The sequence below is a fragment of the Aethina tumida genome, chromosome 2 (genome assembly GCF_024364675.1).
Source record: "Aethina tumida isolate Nest 87 chromosome 2, icAetTumi1.1, whole genome shotgun sequence".
NCBI lineage: Eukaryota > Metazoa > Arthropoda > Insecta > Coleoptera > Nitidulidae > Aethina > Aethina tumida.
This window is the reverse complement of record NC_065436.1, coordinates 32,773,142-32,788,242: the sequence shown is the minus strand read 5'-3', so window position 1 is coordinate 32,788,242 and position 15,101 is coordinate 32,773,142. Positions and strand designations below refer to the sequence as shown.

General features: G+C 25.6%; 1 long non-coding RNA gene across 1 annotated transcript; it reads right to left on the bottom strand.

The window, feature by feature from the left end:
- Nucleotides 1–54: 54 nt before the first annotated feature.
- Nucleotides 55–11,736, bottom strand: LOC126264566 (uncharacterized). The gene is made up of 3 exons (XR_007547253.1): nt 11,601–11,736; nt 10,980–11,066; nt 55–684 (listed from the first exon to the last, which is right to left on the bottom strand). It is a non-coding gene; the product is annotated as an uncharacterized LOC126264566 (long non-coding RNA).
- Nucleotides 11,737–15,101: the final 3,365 nt, after the last annotated feature.

The following is a 15,101-nucleotide window of genomic DNA, read 5'->3' as shown; positions in this document are numbered from 1 at the left end:
ATAAATAATAATGTAGTAGGTAATCTTATTTACTAGATTAACAATTTAGAAAAACCTATTTATATTGACAATAAACTACAATGTACATTTAATCATTTTGATTCATTTGATTTTTTGAAGCAATTAACTCATCTACCGTGGCATTGAAAGAATTAAATTATTGATATCTTCTTGCGATATGTTGGCCCATTCGTCCTGATTTGCTACAATTAGCTCCTGAGGAGTTGTCTGGCGAGTTCTTTGGCCAAATCAAATTATCGGACATTGTCTCACAGAGTGGTGGTTTCTCGAGTGTGGTAAAAGTCATAGACGGGTAGCTATATGTTGCCTAGTAAGTCTAGGCACTCTTAATGGCCGTTTAGATCTTAAAGTAGCATCAGTAAGTCGACGTCGCATTGTAAGTGCAGAAATCAGTCTACCGTAGGTTCTTCTAAACTGTGTTCTTGCAGCTGCCACAGTGACGTTACGGTTGCGATGAAAAAAAAATGGCTATTTAACGATTCTCCCTTTCATTTGTTACTCTTGGATGTCATCTATACACATTTGCACTCTTGGAATAATTGCACTATTCTGATCACAGATGATTTAGGTATGGCAAGTGTCGTTGAGATCCGATGATTCAACCAACCCTGTTGATGTTAGGATACTTGCTCTACTAAACTCATACATTAGATTTCCAAGCATCTGTCGACAATTAGATACGAATTATTTTGGTCGCTATTTACATCAGACTGAAAAATAGTAAACAATGTTATATTAAAAGTAGAAGAAGCTATTATTGAACATTTTTGCACAATGATAAAATCAATCAATTTGTATGAGTCCGTTTCTATAAAAACATATTGTTAACATAGTTTTTGTTTCTATTTTATGAGGGGGTCCAAGAGTGTTGACGTTGTGTGAATTTTAATAATTTGCTATAGTTATCACCACTACTACTGTATAGAAAAATATATTCAAGTGATTTTTTCAATTATTTTTCTTTTAATTCATATTTCAGAAGTTGAAATTTGTAAATTACTCTAGTTTAACCATTAATATATTTTAATAATTTACTGTAATTATGGCCACCACTGTATATTTCTTACTACTAAAACAATAAAATGGCGAAAGTGACCGAAAATTTTTACCTTAATTTTCTCAACTCTTTTTCTAATCCATATTTCAAAAGTTGAAAACTAGTGTAATTTATCCAGTCACAAACTTTAAAGCAAATTCCATCATCATCGTCCACAGACAAAACACAAGAGGTCAAACAACAATGTGAAACGTATGTAGTAGTGTTTAGACCGTAGCTCCGATTGATGGGAGAATGTCCCGCCACTCAGATGCTGCAGCGACCGTTTGGTGGTTTAATTAGAAGCGAAAATGATAAATGCCTTCTATTTTCCACTCCAAACAATTAGAACCCTTCAATTCGGGAGCGTTGTTGCTTGTTTCATTCCCGGGGAATCGTCTTTGATTAATTGCTCTTAATGCTAATGCTTCAATGATTAAATGGAATTAAATGTTATAAATGGATCGAGATTAAACAAATAATAAATTGTAGTGATTTAATGTGATTTTTGCCTTAAGTACACTTAAAAAAAGCAGTTGCTGTAGGCTTAAATCTTAAAAAATGGCAGGACAATAATACTAATGATCAACGGGAAAACGATGAGTATAATGACGGTCAGTGAGAGTGTCACAGATATCGATATTAAATATCACTTAGATGGGAATCCCAGTTTTTACGTTAGTGACAATTTATATATTTTAAGACATAGAGAAGATTCAAAAAGCTTCACGAATTGTTTTCTTTTGGCGAATTCAAAAATTGACCACGAACCTGAAATAAGAGGATAAATGCAAATTTTACAGGAATTAATTTTGGAATATTTTTATTTAATTTATATACAGTAGTATATACTAATGTTATTGTAAAAAGCTCTCACTACTTTACTTATTCAAGTAAAGCATTAAATATTTTTGAGCAATAGCGATTTTATTTATTCAAATAATTAAATATTAAATATTTTCAACTATTATATTTTAAATAATTAGTGCAAACAATTGTTGTTCAATAATTAAAACAATGAAAGTCGATCATTTATTTATATTTCTAATGGATTTGTTTTTCTGTAAATATAAAAAAAAAAATTATAGACCTGTCTACCTAGGAAAATTGTGAATTTGAAATTGTGCAAATGATTTAAATTACATAACATACAAAATATGTTGAAAAAACTAATTTGATTTCAAACCAAAAGTTATATTTAATTTTAAAATGCTATTTAAATATAAATTTAACTAACTAAATATTAATAGGCGCAAATTTCATTATTTTTACTTTTTAACATGGAATTATTTTGTTTAAATTTATAATTGGAAGCATTTATAAAATTAAACCTAACATTCTGAAAAGTTGCAAATAACACGGTCGAGTTTTTTTGTGTTTTTTATATAAAAAGTGTACTCGATAAAAAGTGTTTGTAGAACTTCTACGTCGGTCAGTCACTGACCGGTTCGACTCACGCGGCGTCTAATGGCGTCGAATGGCGGCAACTCATCCCTTGCATCTGATTGGTCACCTCTTGTTTTATAATCAAAAATTGTTTATAGGGTATTATAATAATTATAATGGTAATGTTGTGTTTGCGGTTGATAAGTATGGGTATATCCCCAACGTACGTCACCGACAACCGGCGTGAGCTTCATACGCTGTGTTGCCATTCACATTTCATTTCATTATTTTCTTATTAGTCTTTGCGCTTTTGTGTCTTGTGCCTCGTTTTGTGTAATTGTATTTTTACATAGTTTTATTTGTTAATGGTATTTTTATATGTCTATTCTATTAAAATGTACTTATTATTATTTGTTTATTTTCAGCATTGTTATTTCGTTCTTAAATTTTAAACAAGTTATTTTTTGAGGTAATTGGAGTCTCAAATGAAGTACCAAATTTTGGCTGTAAAAAATAGACAGAAAGACATTCTTCCTATTATTTTTTTCAAAATATTGTACTCGCGCCGAAGAGTATCTTAAGATTTAGTTGAAAAATATTGACTAATGAGATTTTTCATTGAAATTTTTATGAACAATTTTTTTTATATTGTGTTCCTATTTTTCTCAATAAGTTCAACAGAAATAGAATATATTCAAAAAAAAAAAAAAAAAAAATGAATAAAAACCTAATATAACCTAACCTGACCTATATTTTTTTCAGAAAGTTCATCAAAAAAAATTAGAAAATTTTCAAAAATTCAACAAAAATTGACAAATTACATTATTGACAATTTTTTTATATTCTATTTTTGATGAACTGAAACTGATGAAAAATAGGTCAGGTTAGGTTACATTAGGTTTCCATTTCTTTTTTTTTTTTTTTGAAAATATTCACCAGCAAAATTTCGTTCATCTTGAAAATAATATGGTTCACACTCAAAATGTTGAGAACATGTGGATGCGATGCAAAAGAAAACTTCGTCACCAATTTGGAACTACAGAAGATTTATTTCTCTCATATATGCATGAATTTATTTGTAGAAATAAATTCCGAAACGGGGACCATTTCAATGCCATACTTAAGTGCATTAGACAACAATATCCTTTCTTACAATAAATTTTAATTCCGTATTTATTGTTTCGTTTCATTTCTTTCGTAATATTTGCCACAACAAAGGCATGATATAATGTCAAATAAAAATAAATTATAATTTCTCCAAATACGACTTATAACACAAATTGACTACACCGCCCGCAAATTAGAAGTAAAGCGGGCAGATAACGACGTACGTTCTGCATAAGTTCATACTTATACAACATTACCATTATAATTAATATAACATATTGTTAAGTAAAAGTAATTTTATAATTGATAATTTATAAACAATAGATTTATTTCAATCGAAAGTAAATAATAATAAGGAAAGAAAATACAACGCATTCAGCGCATGCGTCGTGAGGTACTGCACAGGTCACAGTTCAGTGTTGCCACATTGTGGTGTGGTGAGAATATTCGAATTGTTCTTTGTAAAAGTTTTATACTTTATGACTGAATTATTGTTAAAATATTTTTTTTTTTGTTTTTTCTTCTTTAATGATTACTGCTCATTAATTAAAATATTCGATCAATTAATAACGAGTATGAATTTTCCCATATGGAAAACTGAGATGAAAAGTACTATTTTGTTTTATTTTACTTGTATTTTATATTATTAGTTATAAACTACTTTGAATAATTTCTCCTTTTCTTTAATAGCTTTAAATCTATGTAATATACGTAAATTAACAAATGTTTTATAGAAATTAGTTTCTTAAAACATTTTTATTAAGAACAATTCAAATAATTCATTCAGAGTTTGAAAATAGGCCCGATTAATTATAAATTATTTACATTATAAAATTATTTTTAATAACAAAAATATCAATGACTGTGAATTTCGTGATTTATATATTTTGATTTTTACCGAATATAGTGTGACTCATCTTAGACTGTAACACCCCCATAACTTTTGTATTTATAACTCGTTTTTAATGAGTAATAGTTTGAAAGATACAAGATAATACTTTAAGTTATGTCTAGTTTTTATTTTTTTGTTTAATTGAACCGTGGAATAAACTGTCAAAATACATGTAAGTGTTGTAAGTAAGAATATCACTATCACTTAATGTATTACTTTTCAGGTTAATGCTTGTTAATTGTTTTAATAGTGTATAAATGAGGTGTCATTAGTGAATATATACATATAATATAAAATTGGACTTGTGGTTTTGTTGGTACTACAATTAAATTGTTTGTGTGTTGTTACTAATTGATATTCTCAGATATCTTTGAAACTTTATTCCACTGAAACATTTTCATTAAGTAATGCGATTTTCAACTCTAGTCTATGTAGCAGCAATATTTCTTTATGAGAATTGGTATGTACCAATTCTGAAAGTTTTTAAATTTAATGGACAACTTGTTTTTGTTTAAGTAAAACATTACATTCTTCTAATTCAGATGATATATAAAATAGTGTCAACAATAAGACTTATGGTCTAGTTGGTACTAATAATTTAACTGTCTGTGAGGAGAACTAATATGTTAAGTAATTAAATGATATTCTTAGGTAATTTTGACACTGTAACTAAAGAAATAAAATCATAAGAATAATCAGATTGTTAATTCTAGTCGAAATAATAACCAATATTTCTTTATAAAAATTGGTATGTACCAATATTGAAGGTTGTAAAATTCAATGGAAAACTTGTGTTTGTTTAAATTGAAAATTACATCCTTCCTATTCAACTAAACAATGGAAAAAAGTATCAAAATTATCTGAAATGATTCTTGTTAAATTCTCTTTAAATGTGTATAACAGATTGATATTATTAGTAAATAAACATTTCAGACAAAATTGGATTGGTGGTCTTGTTAGATCTAAAAATCATACTGTTTGTGAGGAAAACTGATATGTTTAATCACTAATTGATATTCATTCTCAGGTAATTTTGTTACTTCATTCCATGTATATGTTACACAGAAAAAATAAATTTAGAACTATAATGAGATTTTCAACTCTGGTTCAAATAATATCAAATATTTCTTTATGAAAATTGGTATGTACCAATTTTCAAGATCGTTGAATTCAATAAAAACTTATTGTTTGAATTGAAAATAACATCCTTCTAATTCAACTAAACTATAGAATAAAGTGTTAAAAATATCTGAGAATGTTCCTCTTAAAATTTCTTTAAGGGTGTATAAATAAGTAGTATTAATAATAAATTAACATATCAGATAAAATTGGATTTGTGGTCATGTTGATTATAAAAATTAAGCTGTTTGTGAAGAAAACTGATATGTTAAATCATTAATTGATATTCTCAATTAATTTTGATATCTTTTTCATGTATTGGTTACACAGAAAAAATAAATTTTGCAGAATAATGAAATTTTCAACTCTGGTTCAAATAATATCAAATATTTTTTTATGAAAATTGGTGTGTACCAATTTTCAAGATAGTTGAATTCAATAAAAAACTTATTGTTTGAATTGAAAATAACATCCTTCTAATTCAACTAAACTATAGAATAAAGTGTCAAAAATATCTGAGAATGTTCCTCTTACAATTCCTTTAAGGGTGTATAAATAAATAGTATTAATAGTAAACTAACATATCAGATAAAATTGGATTTGTGGTCATGTTGGTTATAAAAATTAAGCTGTTTGTGAAGAAAACTGATATGTTAAATCACTAATTGATATTCTCAGTTAATTTTGATACCTTATTACATACATTGGTTACACAGAAAAAACAAATTTAGTAGAATAATGAGATTTTCAATTCTGGTTCACATAATATCAAATATTTCTTTATGAAAATTGGTGTGTACCAATTTTCAAGGTAGTTGAATTCAATAAAAAGCTTGTTTTTGTTTTAATTGAAAATAACATCCTTCTAATTCAACTAAACTATAGAATAAAGTGTCAAAAATATCTGAGAATGTTCCTGTTAAAATCTCTTTAAGAGTGTATAAATGAGTGGTATCAATAGTAAATTAACATATCAGATAAAATTGTATTTGTGGTCATGTTGGTTCTAAAAATTAAGCTGTTTGTGAAGAAAACTGATATGTTAAATCACTAATTGATATTCTCAGTTAATTTTGATACCTTATTACATACATTGGATACATAGAAAAAACAAATTTAGTAGAATAATGAGATTTTCAATTCTGGTTCACATAATATCAAATATTTCTTTATGAAAATTGGTGTGTACCAATTTTCAAGGTAGTTGAATTCAATAAAAAGCTTGTTTTTGTTTAAATTGAAAATAACATCCTTCTAATTCAACTAAACTATAGAATAAAGTGTCAAAAATATCTGAGAATGTTCCTGTTAAAATCTCTTTAAGAGTGTATAAAAGAATGGTATCAATAGTAAATTAACATATCAGATAAAATTGTATTTGTGGTCATGTTGGTTCTAAAAATTAGGCTGTTTGTGAAGAAAACTGATATGTTAAATCACTAATTGATATTCTCAGTTAATTTTGATACCTTATTACATACATTGGTTACACAGAAAAAATAAATTTAGAAGAATAATGAGATTTTCAACTCTAATTCAAATAATATCAAATATTACTTTATGAAAATTGGTGTGTACCAATTTTCAAGATTGTTGAATTCAATAAAAAACTTGTATTTGTTTAAATTGAAAATAACATCCTTCTAATTCAACTAAACTATAGAATAAAGTGTCAAATATATCTGAGAATGTTCCTGTTAAAATCTCTTTAAGAGTGTATAAATGAGTGGTATCAATAGTAAATTAACACATCAGATAAAATTGGATTTGTGGTCATGTTGATTATAAAAATTAAGGTGTTTGTGAAGAAAAACTGATATGTTAAATCACTAATTGATATTCTCAGTTAATTTTGATACCTTATTACATACATTGGATACATAGAAAAAACAAATTTAGTAGAATAATGAAATTTTCAATTCTGGTTCACATAATATCAAATATTTCTTTATGAAAATTGGTGTGTACCAATTTTCAAGGTAGTTGAATTCAATAAAAAGCTTGTTTTTGTTTTAATTGAAAATAACATCCTTCTAATTCAACTAAATTATAGAATAAAGTGTCAAAAATATCTGAGAATGTTCCTGTTAAAATCTCTTTAAGAGTGTATAAATGAGTGGTATCAATAGTAAATTAACATATCAGATAAAATTGTATTTGTGGTCATGTTGGTTCTAAAAATTAAGCTGTTTGTGAAGAAAACTGATATGTTAAATCACTAATTGATATTCTCAGTTAATTTTGATACCTTATTACATACATTGGATACATAGAAAAAACAAATTTAGTAGAATAATGAGATTTTCAATTCTGGTTCACATAATATCAAATATTTCTTTATGAAAATTGGTGTGTACCAATTTTCAAGGTAGTTGAATTCAATAAAAAGCTTGTTTTTGTTTAAATTGAAAATAACATCCTTCTAATTCAACTAAACTATAGAATAAAGTGTCAAAAATATCTGAGAATGTTCCTGTTAAAATCTCTTTAAGAGTGTATAAAAGAATGGTATCAATAGTAAATTAACATATCAGATAAAATTGTATTTGTGGTCATGTTGGTTCTAAAAATTAGGCTGTTTGTGAAGAAAACTGATATGTTAAATCACTAATTGATATTCTCAGTTAATTTTGATACCTTATTACATACATTGGTTACACAGAAAAAATAAATTTAGAAGAATAATGAGATTTTCAACTCTAATTCAAATAATATCAAATATTACTTTATGAAAATTGGTGTGTACCAATTTTCAAGATTGTTGAATTCAATAAAAAACTTGTTTTTGTTTAAATTGAAAATAACATGCTTCTAATTTAACTATAAACTATAGAATAAAGTGTCAAAAATATCTGAGAATGTTCCTATTAAAATATCATCAAAAATGTAGAACAGAATGGTATCATTAGTAAATTAACTTATCAGACAAAATTGGATTGTTTGAAGAAAACTGATATGTTAAATCACTAATTGATATTCTCAGTTAATTTTGATACCTTATTACATACATTGGTGACACAGAAAAAATAAATTTAGAAGAATAATGAGATTTTCAACTCTAATTCAAATAATATCAAATATTACTTTATGAAAATTGGTGTGTACCAATTTTCAAGATTGTTGAATTCAATAAAAAACTTGTTTTTGTTTAAATTGAAAATAACATGCTTCTAATTTAACTATAAACTATAGAATAAAGTGTCAAAGATATCTGAGAATGTTCCTATTAAAATATCATCAAAAATGTAGAACTGAATGGTATCATTAGTAAATTAACTTATCAGACAAAATTGGATTGTTTGAAGAAAACTGATATGTTAAATCACTAATTGATATTCTCAGTTAATTTTGATACCTTATTACATACATTGGTTACACAGAAAAAATAAATTTAGAAGAATAATGAGATTTTCAACTCTAATTCAAATAATATCAAATATTACTTTATGAAAATTGGTGTGTACCAATTTTCAAGATTGTTGAAGTCAATAAAAAACTTGTATTTGTTTAAATTGAAAATAACATCCTTCTAATTCAACTAAACTATAGAATAAAGTGTCAAATATATCTGAGAATGTTCCTGTTAAAATCTCTTTAAGAGTGTATAAATGAGTGGTATCAATAGTAAATTAACATATCAGATAAAATTGGATTTGTGGTCATGTTGATTATAAAAATTAAGGTGTTTGTGAAGAAAAACTGATATGTTAAATCACTAATTGATATTCTCAGTTAATTTTGATACCTTATTACATACATTGGATACATAAAAAAAAACAAATTTAGTAGAATAATGAGATTTTCAATTCTGGTTCACATAATATCAAATATTTCTTTATGAAAATTGGTGTGTACCAATTTTCAAGGTAGTTGAATTCAATAAAAAGCTTGTTTTTGTTTTAATTGAAAATAACATCCTTCTAATTCAACTAAACTATAGAATAAAGTGTCAAAAATATCTGAGAATGTTCCTGTTAAAATCTCTTTAAGAGTGTATAAATGAGTGGTATCAATAGTAAATTAACATATCAGATAAAATTGGATTTGTGGTCATGTTGGTTCTAAAAATTAAGCTGTTTGTGAAGAAAACTGATATGTTAAATCACTAATTGATATTCTCAGTTAATTTTGATACCTTATTACATACATTGGATACATAGAAAAAACAAATTTAGTAGAATAATGAGATTTTCAATTCTGGTTCACATAATATCAAATATTTCTTTATGAAAATTGGTGTGTACCAATTTTCAAGGTAGTTGAATTCAATAAAAAGCTTGTTTTTGTTTTAATTGAAAATAACATCCTTCTAATTCAACTAAACTATAGAATAAAGTGTCAAAAATATCTGAGAATGTTCCTGTTAAAATCTCTTTAAGAGTGTATAAATGAGTGGTATCAATAGTAAATTAACATATCAGATAAAATTGGATTTGTGGTCATGTTGGTTCTAAAAATTAAGCTGTTTGTGAAGAAAACTGATATGTTAAATCACTAATTGATATTCTCAGTTAATTTTGATACCTTATTACATACATTGGATACATAGAAAAAACAAATTTAGTAGAATAATGAGATTTTCAATTCTGGTTCACATAATATCAAATATTTCTTTATGAAAATTGGTGTGTACCAATTTTCAAGGTAGTTGAATTCAATAAAAAGCTTGCTTTTGTTTTAATTGAAAATAACATCCTTCTAATTCAACTAAACTATAGAATAAAGTGTCAAAAATATCTGAGAATGTTCCTGTTAAAATCTCTTTAAGAGTGTATAAATGAGTGGTATCAATAGTAAATTAACATATCAGATAAAATTGTATTTGTGGTCATGTTGGTTCTAAAAATTAAGCTGTTTGTGAAGAAAACTGATATGTTCAATCACTAATTGATATTCTCAGTTAATTTTGATACCTTATTACATACATTGGTTACACAGAAAAAATAAATTTAGAAGAATAATGAGATTTTCAACTCTAATTCAAATAATATCAAATATTACTTTATGAAAATTGGTGTGTACCAATTTTCAAGATTGTTGAATTCAATAAAAAAATTGTTTAAATTGAAAATATCATCCTTCTAATTCAATTATAAACTATAGAATAAAGTGTCAAAAATATCTGAGAAAGTTCCTGTTAAAATCTCTTAAAGAGTGTATACAAAACTGAATTTGTGGTCTTGATTATAATTTAATAGTTTGTTGAGAACTAATGTGTTAAGTCACTAATTGATAAGAATGATGATTGATAATATATTTTTTACAAACGTTTTATCTTTAAAAAATAGCCTAATCAAGTTGAATTAACATTCGACTTTATTCTTGATCACCAACTCATCAAAACCGAGCCACAAATAAGAAAGTTACGGGGGTGTAGCCATCATAAAGAACAAACAAAACAAGCAACCAAAAACTCACCTGTCCCTCGAAAGAATCCGAATAATGTTTAAAGATTTTGGACAATTTTCTCTCTCCAATGTGTGTCGTTACAATCCAGGTCCAAGACTAACAAAATAATTTTTAACCATTCTTTTTAACTTTTTAATATAAAACTTAAATAAAATATTTCAACAATAATTTTAAATAAAGTAATTTAAAAATTAAGTAAAGTAGATAAGAAAATTAAAATAATTTAGACTTATTTTAAAATAAAATTTATATAAATAAACAAAAACAGTGAATTAAATATTTAAAAATTAAGTTTAAATAAAGTAATTTAAATGCTAATTAAAGATGTCGGAAATTAAAGTAATTTAGATTTATTTTTAAATAAAACTTAATTACTAATTAAATATACAAAAACAGTGAATAAAATATTTCATCAATAAGTTTAAATAAAATAATTAAATTTAAAACATGTGGAAAAATAAAATAATTTTGACTTCTTTTAAAATAAAACAAAAAGAGTGAATAAAATATTTCAACAATAAGTTTAAATAATTTTAAAAATTATGTAAAAATGTTGAAAATTAAAATAGTACAGACTTTGATGATCTAAAAATTACGTAAACAATTGATTTTTAATGAAAGTAACACTACCTTCGAAATTTGTATGTAGTATATCCATTAGGGCATTAAACACAACACGATTAACTATAAGAATCACTGCACAAAACAACCGAACCACACCACTCATTTCTGGAGAGGTGGGTGCGCGCACCACCACCCATCCAATCGATACAAGAGTCGATAACAGACTGACCGGCTTGACTGACGCGGCGTCGAATGGCGGCGACTCATCCCTTACTTCTGATTGGTCGACATCGAATTTTTGTTAAATCATGCGTTTCGAGAACATTCTCAACCGAATTTAAATTTTTTCTATACAATATTTGAGTTCTAAACAAATATCACCTATTGTTTTATAATCAATAATTGTTTAAATCTTGTTATAACATATTGTTAAAGTTAAGTTAATTTTATAAGTGATCATTTATAAACAATATATTCATTTCAATTGAAAGTAAATAATAATAAACAAATAACGGTAATATTGCAGAATACACTACGAAGAGAAATATTTTTAACGCATGCGTCAACTTGATTTGAAATCATCTGTTTAGGAGATTTTATACGCGTAGTTGCCAGATTTCAGTTTAGAAAGAAAAATGATTTTAGAAAATCTATATGTAATTTATTTTGTTTTTCATGTCATTTAGGTGGCTGAATTCTAGAAAAGAGAAAATTTGGCTAATCCTACTTTATTAATTAATTTTTCATTTACTCTACATTTCCTTGTTAATATTTAATAATTAGATAAATAATATAAGTCGAATAAGTAAATTAAAATAGTATATTAATATAACATACATTAAAAAAATTATTTAAAAATTTTATACTAAAAAACACAACACAATAATAATGGTAATAATGAAAATGTAATGTTTTAGAAATTCAGCAACCAAATAAACTATAAAGTAAAATATATTAAGAATGTATTTAACAGAAGAATAAGAATAATACATGGTTTTTAGAAACACCACGGTAATGTAAAATATTTTAATGAAAAGTAATCATTAAGGGTGAGAAGACCGGTCAGTCTGTTTAACAGTACGGTAGAAGTACTTGGTGTTTCTCTGTCGGTTACAATTATAAAAAAGTTATTTGTCTGACACACCATGTCTACGTTGTTTCGGTTACTCAATCAATATTGAATTATTTTCTTAATTCTTTATTTTAGAGTTACCGTAAATATGCATCTAATGTTTAAATTCAAGGCAAAACTATCAAAATTTATAAAAAAATTAGTTTCAACAAGTAAATAAAATTAGTATTACAGGGTCGTTTTTAAATTATTAATAGGATTTTTAGATATTTATTAAACTGAACTGATAAATGAAAACCAAATATTGTATTAGAAATTGATTAATCGTTTTTAAATTACTAATAATATAGAAAATTCAAGTATAAAAAATGTAAAAATTCCATAAAATATTGATTATCAATAAAAAAATATATAAGTAATATACAGGTATATGATATATCCATTAATATTTATTACGATAAACTAAATAAATTGTTCATTATTTACTACAATTTCTTACTTAAAATCTTGCTATTTATGTCATTAAAATAAATAAAAAAAATAATTTAATAATCTAAACTACTTATCAAGTATAACAACCAACAACAAGAGTTATTCAAATACGCTTGGTCTTATTTTTTGATTTTCTTTAAAACTAAATAATATCTAAGAAAAATAATTGAAGGGGTCTCTTACATATGTTAAATATATTATAATATATTATAATACATTATAATATATTATAACATAGATAATAATAAACTAATCCAATTATTAATTATTATTCATATTAATTAACGTTCAGTACATTTAACTACCTATTATAAATCTAAACCTAAAAGAAATGTTATTTATAATTGCATTACACATTTTTAATATTTTAATATCTAATTTTCTATATTCGACTCTATTCAATATAAAATTCATTCCTGCAAGAATAATAGAGAAAGTGATAGATTTTCACGAGTGTTAGAGAAGGCAAGAAATTTGCGCTGGCAAGTAAATTTCATTTTATTTGTTTCTTAGAATTGCAATTATATAGAGAAGAAGGAGTAAATATTGGATATTTAGGAGGCATTTCAATATGGTTGGCAGTTACAATTATGATTCTTATTTTGGTCTTCATATTATATTCAAGAATTTCGTATAGTTATGTCATTTATTTGAGAAATATTTCAATATACCTAATAAGTGTGAATTGTACTACTTTACATAAATACTTTTTTACTTATTTAATTCGGGTGTGGCGTTTGCGTATATAATGTTAAATTTGTGTTGTCGGTTTACTAATTTACTTAATGTCGTCCAGAATAAACAAAAGGCTAGAGTTTAATAATATTTCATTGGAAAGGTGAGTAGTAAATTATGCGTTATCCGTTTCGATGGGAACAAAAATAACTAAGAATATTTAAATTGTACAATAACAACAATTACTTTTCTTTGTTCTTTAAAATCATTGTCTGTGTATCAGAGTTTATAATTTTAATAAAGTTTTACATGTTTAAGAATTTATAATATGGATCTGTAATTTTATTAAAAGCAAAATTTTAGTGATGTTTAAAAATATTGTTTTTAAAGGTGTATTTGAAAACAAATACAAATAAATTAAATAAGTGAAACGTGCATCGTTTCTGCGTTTCCATTGGTCGACGGTTGCCAAGTGCATTTTTAACCGATTTGGATGAGGGCAAAACGTGTCCGCAATTTTAATTTTTGAAGAAATAATCTTGTATTGATAGTGTAAAGTGTGTAGAACGCTGGACTTTATGAAAATTTGGCTAAATCACGAGAGATTGTTTATTAAAGTAAGAAATAATTGCTTTTTGAAATATAATTTACAATTATTGACCATATATTATCAAAGTTGGCTATGAATTTATAATGGCACATTTTGTTCAGAAGGATCCAATTATTGTGTTGTGTTGTTATATAAATTTAATTTTGAAATATAGATTTCTTGTACGTTTTGTTGAAATTGTTTATTAAATTAGAAAATTGTACCATCAACAATAAATTGAATATTAATAGTCACAATTGATATAAATGAAATATAAATTGCAATAATTAACCACGTATTTTTGTAGTTGGCTATGAATTCGTAATGGCGTATTTTGTTTAGATCCAGTGCGTCATGTGGAATTTTACTTTTCTTCTTACGCAAGATATTATAAAAATTTGAAAATAATTATTTTTTTATTAAAACCGTTTATAAGGAAATTTATTTTAATCCACTTTATTGAATATTAGTGTTAATGAATCAAATAAATACATTCTAGATTGAACATTTTTGTAGTTGGCTGTGGATTTTTAAATTACGCAGGCGCACCGTGTGTCGTTTCCAGGAATCACAACAATGTGCTTTCTGATTGTTGAGTTACCAAGACCATTTTTAACAAATATTAAAGCGTTTGCGATTCTTGACCAGTTCACATGGATCTTGATGTCGTGTTTGTCACACAAATATGTGATGTGGTGTTTTATCTGACTGATTTATTATTTTGACATAGACTTACAAA